This window comes from Notamacropus eugenii, chromosome 5 (assembly GCF_028372415.1).
Source record: "Notamacropus eugenii isolate mMacEug1 chromosome 5, mMacEug1.pri_v2, whole genome shotgun sequence".
NCBI lineage: Eukaryota > Metazoa > Chordata > Mammalia > Diprotodontia > Macropodidae > Notamacropus > Notamacropus eugenii.
Window position 1 is genome coordinate 178,295,285 of NC_092876.1, and position 9,642 is coordinate 178,304,926.

General features: G+C 38.7%; 1 pseudogene; it reads right to left on the reverse strand.

The window, feature by feature from the left end:
• Positions 1–2,970: 2,970 nt before the first annotated feature.
• LOC140507767 (ubiquitin-conjugating enzyme E2 C-like) lies at positions 2,971–3,527 on the reverse strand (annotated as a pseudogene).
• Positions 3,528–9,642: the final 6,115 nt, after the last annotated feature.

Below are 9,642 nucleotides of genomic sequence, written 5' to 3' on the forward strand. Positions count from 1 at the left end.
GGATGGAATAGAGCCCAGAGTCCTGATTGTAACTTCTTTGGTCTTTCTTGAAAAACCTTAATTCCAGGAAATACTAGAAAAAGCCAAGGAGATGGGTGATTGGAAAGGGGTGGGAGATAGGTGAGGTTAACAGAAAGGAATAAGTTTGGGGGAATGGTACTATGCTTGAGGAGCCTTGTGATCTTCTCCTGCTGCCTGGGCAATGCTGGCAGTGCAACATTTATGTTTTGTAGGGCAAAATCTCATGCATAAACTTACTGGAGTAAGAATAGGTCAAAATGCAAATCAAATGAATGTACATGAAAAGTGCTCCATAGGAGGAGTCACGGTGATGGACACTTTTATGAGAGATTAGTATTAGGTACAATTTACCTGGGGAATATCTTAATCATTAAAATCCCTTTGATTTCTCCAAATAACCCCAACAATTTAGACATTAACTCACTGAGAAATTATGTCATGAAAGGAAAAATTCAAGGGTGAATGCTTTGCCAATTCCCCATGGGAAGGAATGGGGAGAGAACAGAATTTTTGTGTTTTGGCCTGATGTTGGGGTTGTTGCTGCCTAGTCTGAGGAGGCTTACATGAACCAGGTGAAATGCCAGAGCTGGGTGTATTGATACTATTTTGTTGATTTCTATTTTGTTTATTTGGATTAATTTTTATATGCTATGTTTTGTAAGTGAGTTACGCATCCATATAGCTGGTGAAGGAATAAAGGTCAAGAGCTTGTAAGATGGAGGCTAACACCCTTACATTTGACTGGATAATGCACAAATATAACCCCAGACCAATGACATAAGACCAATACCATCCAGAAAGGGAAGAGAACCAGCCAGCCTTGGAGAGCTACAGAGAGCTTATTAGTCATCACCAGTTAGGTGGTGTATGTGGCAGATAGGATGAACATTGGATAGCATCTGGTGCTGACTACTGAATAGGGCCAGGCATTGATCATAGTGCTACCTACCTGCTATGGAAGCATCACGAAAATTCCCAAGACTTCCTTTTATTTGTGATCACTGCTTAAGAGAAAGATGGCAGGTATTACCATAGGAGAACCAGGACTTGCTAGAAATCTCCTGCGGGGTATACCAGCTACTTCTAAGATCTTAATTATGATGCCCCATTGATAGCCTATTGAGGACATATAGGTCTTATGGGAATACATTCAAATAAATATTAAAAGGGGAGTATATTTTATCTTTATGGTGCCTAGTAGGGGGCGTTCTCTTACTCTACAAAGGGAGGCAAATTGTGTTCACAAATCTTTGTTGTTGTTCAGTTGTTTCAGTCATGTCTGACTCTTTGTGACTCTATTTGGGGTATTCTTGGCAAAGATACTGAAGAAATTTGCCATTTCCTTCTCTAGTTCATTTTGCAAATGAGGAGACTGAGAGTAACAGGATTAAATGACTTGCCCAGGATTACACCACTAAGTGTCTGAGGCCCGATTTGAACTTGGATTTTCGTAACTCCAGGCCCTACATCCACTTCATCACTTACCTGCCCATCTTCACAAATTATTAAGGTCTGAATGATATCATCTCTTGAAACTGCCACTTCTTGTACTACTGATTCATCAAGCTGAAGTTATGGGAAATTTCTAGCCTCCTTAGGACCAGGAGTGAGGATGAGTGGAAAACATCTTGAATAGTATTGCTTAGATATACTCTGAGTTGGTTAATGTGGTTATATCTTCTAGAATTTAATTTCTAAAAGTGTTTGATGGGTCTTCTTAATTAACATGCTAGGGCCTGCTTAGATACCATTTTAATTTTTTCTGGTGTGACCACATGCTTATCTCAAGAATTTCTGAAGTGCTCAATGGACTGCTACACTGTCTACAGATTATTTTTCACCAGTGAGATAGTCCTTCTAGAACTTGGGCAAGGGACAGGATGATTATAAATCAACCCAATGGTATATAGAAGCTACATGGGCCTGGGTTTCATCAGTATTATAGCACTTCTTCAACCTAACAAATTTTTAAAAATATTTATTTTTTCCCCAATTACATGTAAAAGCAATTTTTTAACATTCTTTTAAAAAAAGTTTTGAGTTCTGAATTCTATCCCTTCCTCCCTCCCTTCGCCTTCCCTGAGACAGTAAACAATCTCATATAGTTAACCCATGTATAATCATGTAAAGCATCTCTAAATTAGTCATTTGTGGAAGAAAACTAAACAAAAAGGGAAGAAAGTGAAAAATAGTGTGTTTCAATTTGTATTTAGATACCATCAGTTCTTCCTCTGGAGGAGGATTGCAATTTTCATCATGAATCTCTTGGGACTGTGTTGGATCATTATATTGCTGAGAATAGCTAAGTCATTCATTATTGTTCATTGTACAATATTACCATTACTGATCTACTGGTTCTGCTTACTTCACTCTGCTTACTTCATGAACTATCAGCTCATGTGTTCTAGGAACTTTTACCAATAATTCATATTGGATTCCCAAAAGTTGATTGTACTGCTCACACATTTACTGAGAAGAGGCTGGGGTGTTCAGCAGTTGAGGGCCCTCCAAGCATTGAAAAGAACTTTCATTTTAGCATTCCTAACATAACATACAAAACTAGATTGCCTTTTCTTTTTTGAGACAGATGCCTCAAGTGGCTTCTTGACTCAAAACTTAACAGAAGTAGAGGCTGATTCACCTTCCAATTGTAAACAACTCTCACCAGTTGACTTCAGTGGAAAGACATTACTTGCCTCTAGTTATCTGGAAGCTGCTTGATATCAAGGCTGTACTGGAGATCTGGCAGCATCTCCTGGAGACAGCAATATACCTTGTCAAAGTCTTAATCCATAGGAACTTGGTTTATTTGAAAGAGTTATCAAGTTGTCATACAACAAGTGGACATTGTTATTTTTGCTCTTTTCTCCATCTGGGAAATCCATGTTTTTTTCCTTTCTTAAAAAAACCCAGCAAAATCTTATTTATACATTAATGTTGAGGACTGGACTAGAGTTTAAGAAAAGGAAAACAGTTTATGATACAGTGACCTGTACAGAAGAGAGAAGAGGAAGAAGACCGATTATGAGGAAGGGAAAAAGATAGATGCACATACATACACATACACACAAGATGAAGGAAGGTGGACTGGGCAGGCAGGGTCAGGGCTCTTTGCTAGTCACCTACTTCATGTAGGTTTCCAACTGTGGGGTTTGTCCAAAGCTCAGCAGCATATGTGTTCAGTAGGCTGTCAATGTTGGGTTCTCCCAGTAGGCTCTGGATAGATAGCAGGATGGTCCTGACATCAAATAGAGCTGACCACTTGTCCTTGAGGATGTCCAAACAGATATTACCTTGGGTGTCCACATTAGGATGGTAACAAGGTGTGACAAATTCACAGTGGGGGCATTGTATGGGAAGCTGCTGGGGAATTCCAAGGAGAACTTGTACCTTAGGTCTTCATATACTGTCCCAGCTGCTCCATGGATGGTCCCAACCCAATTGAAGAGATTGCTTGACTCTGGGAAGGCAAAAATTCCTTTGTCTCCAGACATCATTAAGGTCATCAGACCTGCAGAGACCTGCAGGCTATGCCTACCCCAGGCTTGAACCCGTTACGAGCAGCTGTGGGCACTGGCAGCAGCTGGGTCACGATTCTCTGAGGCCATGGGAGACCAGAGATAAAAAAAGAGAAACTCCTGGGTGGCAACTGCCAGCCCCATGTTCTTTTCGATGAAATATATTCTCATAGAGGTCAAGCCATTATTGCTATAAAATCTGACACCTGTGGCAGAAAAGACACAGGTGGAGTCCCAGATATGTTCAGTAGAGATTAATAAGTAGGAAAGTTCTTGGCTATGGTTCTTTTTTGAGTAGGTTGTAGGGGGACTCAGCTTTAGAGAGGAAGTGTTGCAGGAGCATCTTGATATAATCTTAGTCAAACATGTTGGGGAAGAGAGGACCAAGAATTTAATCCAGATGTGTTACTGGTTCAAAAAATGTTTTTTACTAGTGACTTGGATGACTTTCTACCTCTTGCCAGAGACGTGTTGGTATATAGGTATAGAAAGAGTCATGCATTTATAGACATTGCCAGTGTACTATGTGGTTTACTTGATTATATTTATTGGCAACAAAAGAGGGCTTCTGTTTGCTGTGTGTGTGTGTATGTGTGTGTGTATGTTTATAACAGAATTAACCAGGAATGAGAGTGATGCAAAAAAAAAAAAAGAAGAAGAAAAGAGCATCAATGAAAGATTAAAAAATACGAAGAAGAAAGCAGAAGTAAATTCGGAAGGGGATATAAATGAGTAGCACAATTTTTGTTTCTGTTGTGTTAAATGCAGTATATACTTTAATAACTATAATAAGTTAATAATTTTACATGCAACCTTCTTTTATGTTGAAATGTTAATGTGGATTGAAGCTTGTTAAGTTCATAATTAAAAAACCATTGCTTGGATACGAGTATACACAATACGATTATTGAATTTGCAGATGACCTGAAGTTAGGAGGAATGCCTGATACACTGGATGATAGAAGGGGGATCCGAAAGTGCTAGAATAATGGTCTAACTTTAATGAGATGAAATTGAATATAAATAGACATAAAGTACCCTGTGCTCAGACACACCCAGGTCGATGCTTGGGGGTAATTATCTATTTTAATGTGTAACTCACAAACCCACATACATACTTTTACCAGATCAAACCATATGACTATGAATTGAAAGCAAGGACATATAAAGAAGTGGAAAAGCCCAGTAAGACACTCTTGAACCCATCAACAAACAGTTGCCTCCTCCTCATAGGTTCCCCAAGGGATCTTTATCTAGGTTCCCAATTAACTATGCTGTATCCCCAATTCTGTGTGTAGGAGGTTACATTAGTCACTTATGGGAAGCTGCTAAAAAACTCATCTCGGCTCTAGGGAATATTGACATTCTCTGAAAAGAAACGGAATGATCTCTGAAATTCTGCATAGGTTTTGAACAGGATTGCTTCTCTGCATGGAAACAAAGGAGGTACCAGAACTCTGAAGAGAACTGCCAAATTTTTACTGTCTTTTTCTATCTGACCCCTTCACTTCTCCAATTCCAAATCTCTTCCTTCATGAGACTTTCTGTTTGGCCTCTTATGATACTTAAGGAAAAGTATGACATCCAGAGAAAAAGAAGTGATAGTTCTGTAGAAAGGCAGGTAGGTGACTCAGTGGATAACTGGATCTGGAGTCAGGAAGACCTGAGTTTGTATCCAGTTTTAGACATTTACTAGCTTTGCGACCCTGAGGAAGTCACTTAATTTCTATTTACCTCAGTTTCGTTAACTGTTCTATAAGGATGATGATAACATATACTTTGCAGGATTGTTGTGAGCATCAAAAGAGATGATATTTGGGAAAAGGCTTAGCACAGTTACAGGACACAGTATTTATAGAGCACAATCTATAAATACTTATTCCCTTTCCTTTCTGCAGTACCCTGTCCTGGACAGACCACATCTGGAATGTTTTGTCTAGGTTTGGGTGCCACATTGTAAGGTAAACATTATCAAGTTGTGCCAGGATAGTGACGAAATTTGAGACTATGCCACATTGGGATTGCTTTAGGGAACTAGCTGTCTTTAGCCAAAAAAACAGATGGTTGTCTTAAGCAACATGGTTGCTGTCTTCATATATGTGAAGGGTTATCATATGGCAGAGGGGTTAGTCATTTTATCAGGTTCCACAAGGCAGAAGTCAAACCAAGGAATGAAATTTTTAGAGAAGATATTATCTCAATATAAAGAGGACTTCCTAATAAGTAAAGTTATCCACAAATAGAATGAGCTGCCTTGGAGAGAATCAGACAATGGAAGACCACTAATCAGGCATATCACCAAGGACCACGCTGAATACAATTGCTTAGAATCACAGAATCTTAAAGTTGGAAGAGACTGCATAAGTAATCTATTTTATCTTGAACCCATTCATATATACCATGAATCCATTTAATATTTTATTTTTCTCCAGTTACATGTAAAAATAATTTTAATATTCATTTTAAAAACTTTGAGTTCCAAATTGTCTCCCTTCCTTCCTCCCTACTCCAACCCCCTGTTGAGAAGGCAAGCAATTCAATAAAGGTTATACATGTGTAGTCATGTAAAACACTTCCATAATGGTCATTTTGTAAAAGATTAACTGTATTTCCCTCCATCCTATCGCCCTTTTTTATTCTATTCTCTTTCTCCTTTCACCTTGTCCCTCTTCAAAAATGTTTTGCTTCTGACTGCCCCCTCCCCCAATCTGCTCTCCTTTCTATCACCCCCACCTCCTTCTTTTATCCCTTTCCTCCCTACTGTCCTATAGGGTAGGATAGATTTCTATAACCAATTGAGTATATATATTGTTCCCTCTTTGAGCCAATTCTGATGACAGTAAGGTTCACTCACTTCCCCTTACCACCCCCATCTTCCACTCCACTATAAAAGCTTTTTCTTGCCTCTTTTTTGTGAGATAATTTACTTCTTCTCCCTCTCTTTTTCTCTTTCTTCCAGTACATTCCTCTGTCTCACTCTTTAATTTTATTTTTTAGATATCAACCCTTCACATTCAACTCATACCTATGCCCTCTGTCTACATATACCCCTTCTAACTACCCTAATAATGAGAAAGTTCTTTTGAGTTACAATATCATTTTTCCATGTAGGAATGTAGTTTAACCTTAATAAGTCCGTTATGATTTCCCTTTACTGTTGCTCTTTCTATGTTTCTCTTGAGTCTTGTATTTGAAAGTCAAAATTTCTATTTAGCTCTGCTCATTTCCCAAAAATTGCATAAAGTTCTCCTATTTCATTGAATGTCCAATTTTTTCTTCTTATGGATTATACTCAGTTTTGTTGAGTAGATGATTCTTGGTTGTAATCCTAGCTCCTTTGCCCTCTGGAGTTCATAGATCTCTGCACAAGCACCACTTAAGGCCTATATTTTGGGCCCTCCTGGCTCAGAGTGAATATTAACACTAACTGTTTTTCTTTTGACCTGTAATCCTGAGTGTCTTCCCCTCCCAGTTTTTTTTTTTTAATTAAAGGAACCATCCCTTAACTCACTTCTTAAAGAGGCTTATTCATTTTATGGGCAGTACCTCACTCCAAGTGGGAACTTGAAAAGACCTTAGCCTAAAAGACACAGGCTCTCCCATTGCATCCTGGGCCATCTCCAGTTGTGCTGATGAATATCTGGCCACTGGACCCAGATGGCTCTGGAGAAGAAAGTGAGGCTGGTGACCTTGCATAGCCCTCCCTCACTCAAATCAAAGTCAACTGCAAGTCATGTCATCATTTTGTGATATTATGGTCCTCTTTGAAAATGAAGGACAAACCCAGGGTCCTTTGCCCTCCAGAATATCATATTCTAAGCCCTTTGATCCTTTAATGTAGTAGCTGCTAAATCTTATGTTATCCTGATTGTTGCTCCATGATACTTGAATTACTTCTTTGTCACTGTTTGCAATATTTTCTCCTTGACCTGGGAACTCTGGGATTTGGCTATATTATTCTTGGCAATTTTCATTTTGAGATCTCTTTTAGGAGGCGATCGATGGATTCTTTCAATTTTTGTTTTACCCTCTGGTTCTAAAACATCAAGGGAATTTTTCTTGATAATTTCTTGAAAGATGATGTCTAGGCTCTTCTTTTGATCATGACTTTCAAGTAGTCCAAGAATTTTAAAATTATCTCACCTGGATCTATTTTGCAGATCAGTGGTTTTTCCAATGAAACATTTCACATTGTCTTCTATTTTTCAATTCTTTTGTTTTTATTGTTTCTTGATTTCTTATAAAGTCATCAGCTTCCATTTGCTCTATTTTATTTTTTAAGGAATTATTTTCTTCAGTGAGCTTTTGGACCTCCTTTTCCATTTGCTCAATTCTGCTTTTTAAGGCATTCTTTGCTTCTTTGACTTTTTTGGACCTCTTTTGCCATTTGACCTAGTCTGTTTTGTAAGGTGTTTATTTTCTTCAGTTTTTTTTTGTGTGTGTATCTCCTTTATCAAGCTGTTGACTTATTTTTCATGATTTTCTAGCATCACCCTCATTTCTCTTCCCAAATTTTCTTTTTCTTCTCTTATTTGATTTTCAAAATCCTTTTTGAGTTCTTCCATGATCCAAGATCAATTCATATTTTTCTTGGACACCTTGGATATAGGAGCTTTGATTTTATTGTCTTCTGAGTGTGTGTTTTGATCTTCCTTGTCACCAAAGTAAGCTTCTGTAGTCAGAGTTTCTTTCCATTGTTTGCTCGTTTTCCCAGTGTATTTTTTTTTTACTTTTAACTCTTCATTAAGGTAGGGCTCTGCTTCTAGTGTGGAAGGTGAACTGCCCTAAACTTGAGGGCTTTTGTGTAGCTGTTTTCAGAGATACTTCTCTGAAAGGCACCTGTAAGTTTTCAGTTTTTCCAAGGTGGTATGATTTGAGGAGGGTTATTTCCTCCTCTCCTGGCCTGTGCTGTGGTCTGTGAGTGACCACAAGCACTCTTTTCTGCCCTGGAACTGGGAGGAGGGTCTCCTTTTCACTGCTACCATAAGCTCTGTCATTCTAGTGCTCTTCCTTGCCCCAGGACTGCCACCCAGGACTGTGACCGAGATCCAAATATCAGCAAAACAAGAGAGTCCTGCCTCAGTGCTAGCTAAGAGACCGCTATAATCTCCTGACTAGTTGTTATATCCTCGTTGTGGACTGAGAGCTCCAGAAGCAGCCACTGCTGCTGCTGGCCCTGCTGCTACCTCAGCTGATTCAGTCACTCACAAAGCATGCTCCTGGTTTGCTGGGCCTGGGGCTGTGCTGACTTGGTCTGCACTAGACTGTGCTCCATTCTTAGTCTGCTGCAACAGATCTTTTCTGTTGACCTTCCAAGTTGTCTTGGGCTTGAAATTTGTTTTACTATCTTTTCATGGGTTCTGCTGCTGTAGCATTTGTTTAGAGCAATTTTAAAAAAGTATTTGGAGGGGTTTGGGAGAGGGCTCCGGTGAGTCCCTGCCTTTACTCTGACATCTTGGCTCCCCCTCATACCCTGAATCTAGATAGTTATTAGACTGTATTATGATAATGATGAGTACATATAGTGCTTTAAGGTTTATAAAATACACTTCTCATAACAATAAAGTAAGTAGCACAAGTATTAATACCCCTATTTTATATGTAAGGAGACTAAAGTTCTGAGAGGTGAATCCACTTTCCCCTAATCACACAGATAGTAAGGACTGAAACCAGCATAGATGACCTCTTTCTAGTAATTTATATGTGAATTATTGGATTTTGTGTTGAACTAAATGGTTTGTGGTTCCTTCCAGTTCTAATTTTTATTTTTGTCGGGGTTTACTGGACTATACCTAGGGGTACACTGGTCAATATTTAGCAATTGATTCTTCAGGGGAAAAAAAGTACAAATGACACACTTTTAAGTTTAATCTGCTTTATGAAAATGTTCTCTATCACATTTTAAAGTCTAGACAATCAACAAAACAATAAACCAAGCCCTCTTTGTAGCATTTGCCAGTTTTCAATCTATAAATGCTCACAATGAAAATTAAGCTTTCACAAGGCAGTTTGAACTGGCTCCAGCAGACCACTGAATATTTCCCATGGAGCATGGAGAATACTCAGCTCCATTGCTAACTTCTGGGAAAATGAGGTTCAACAT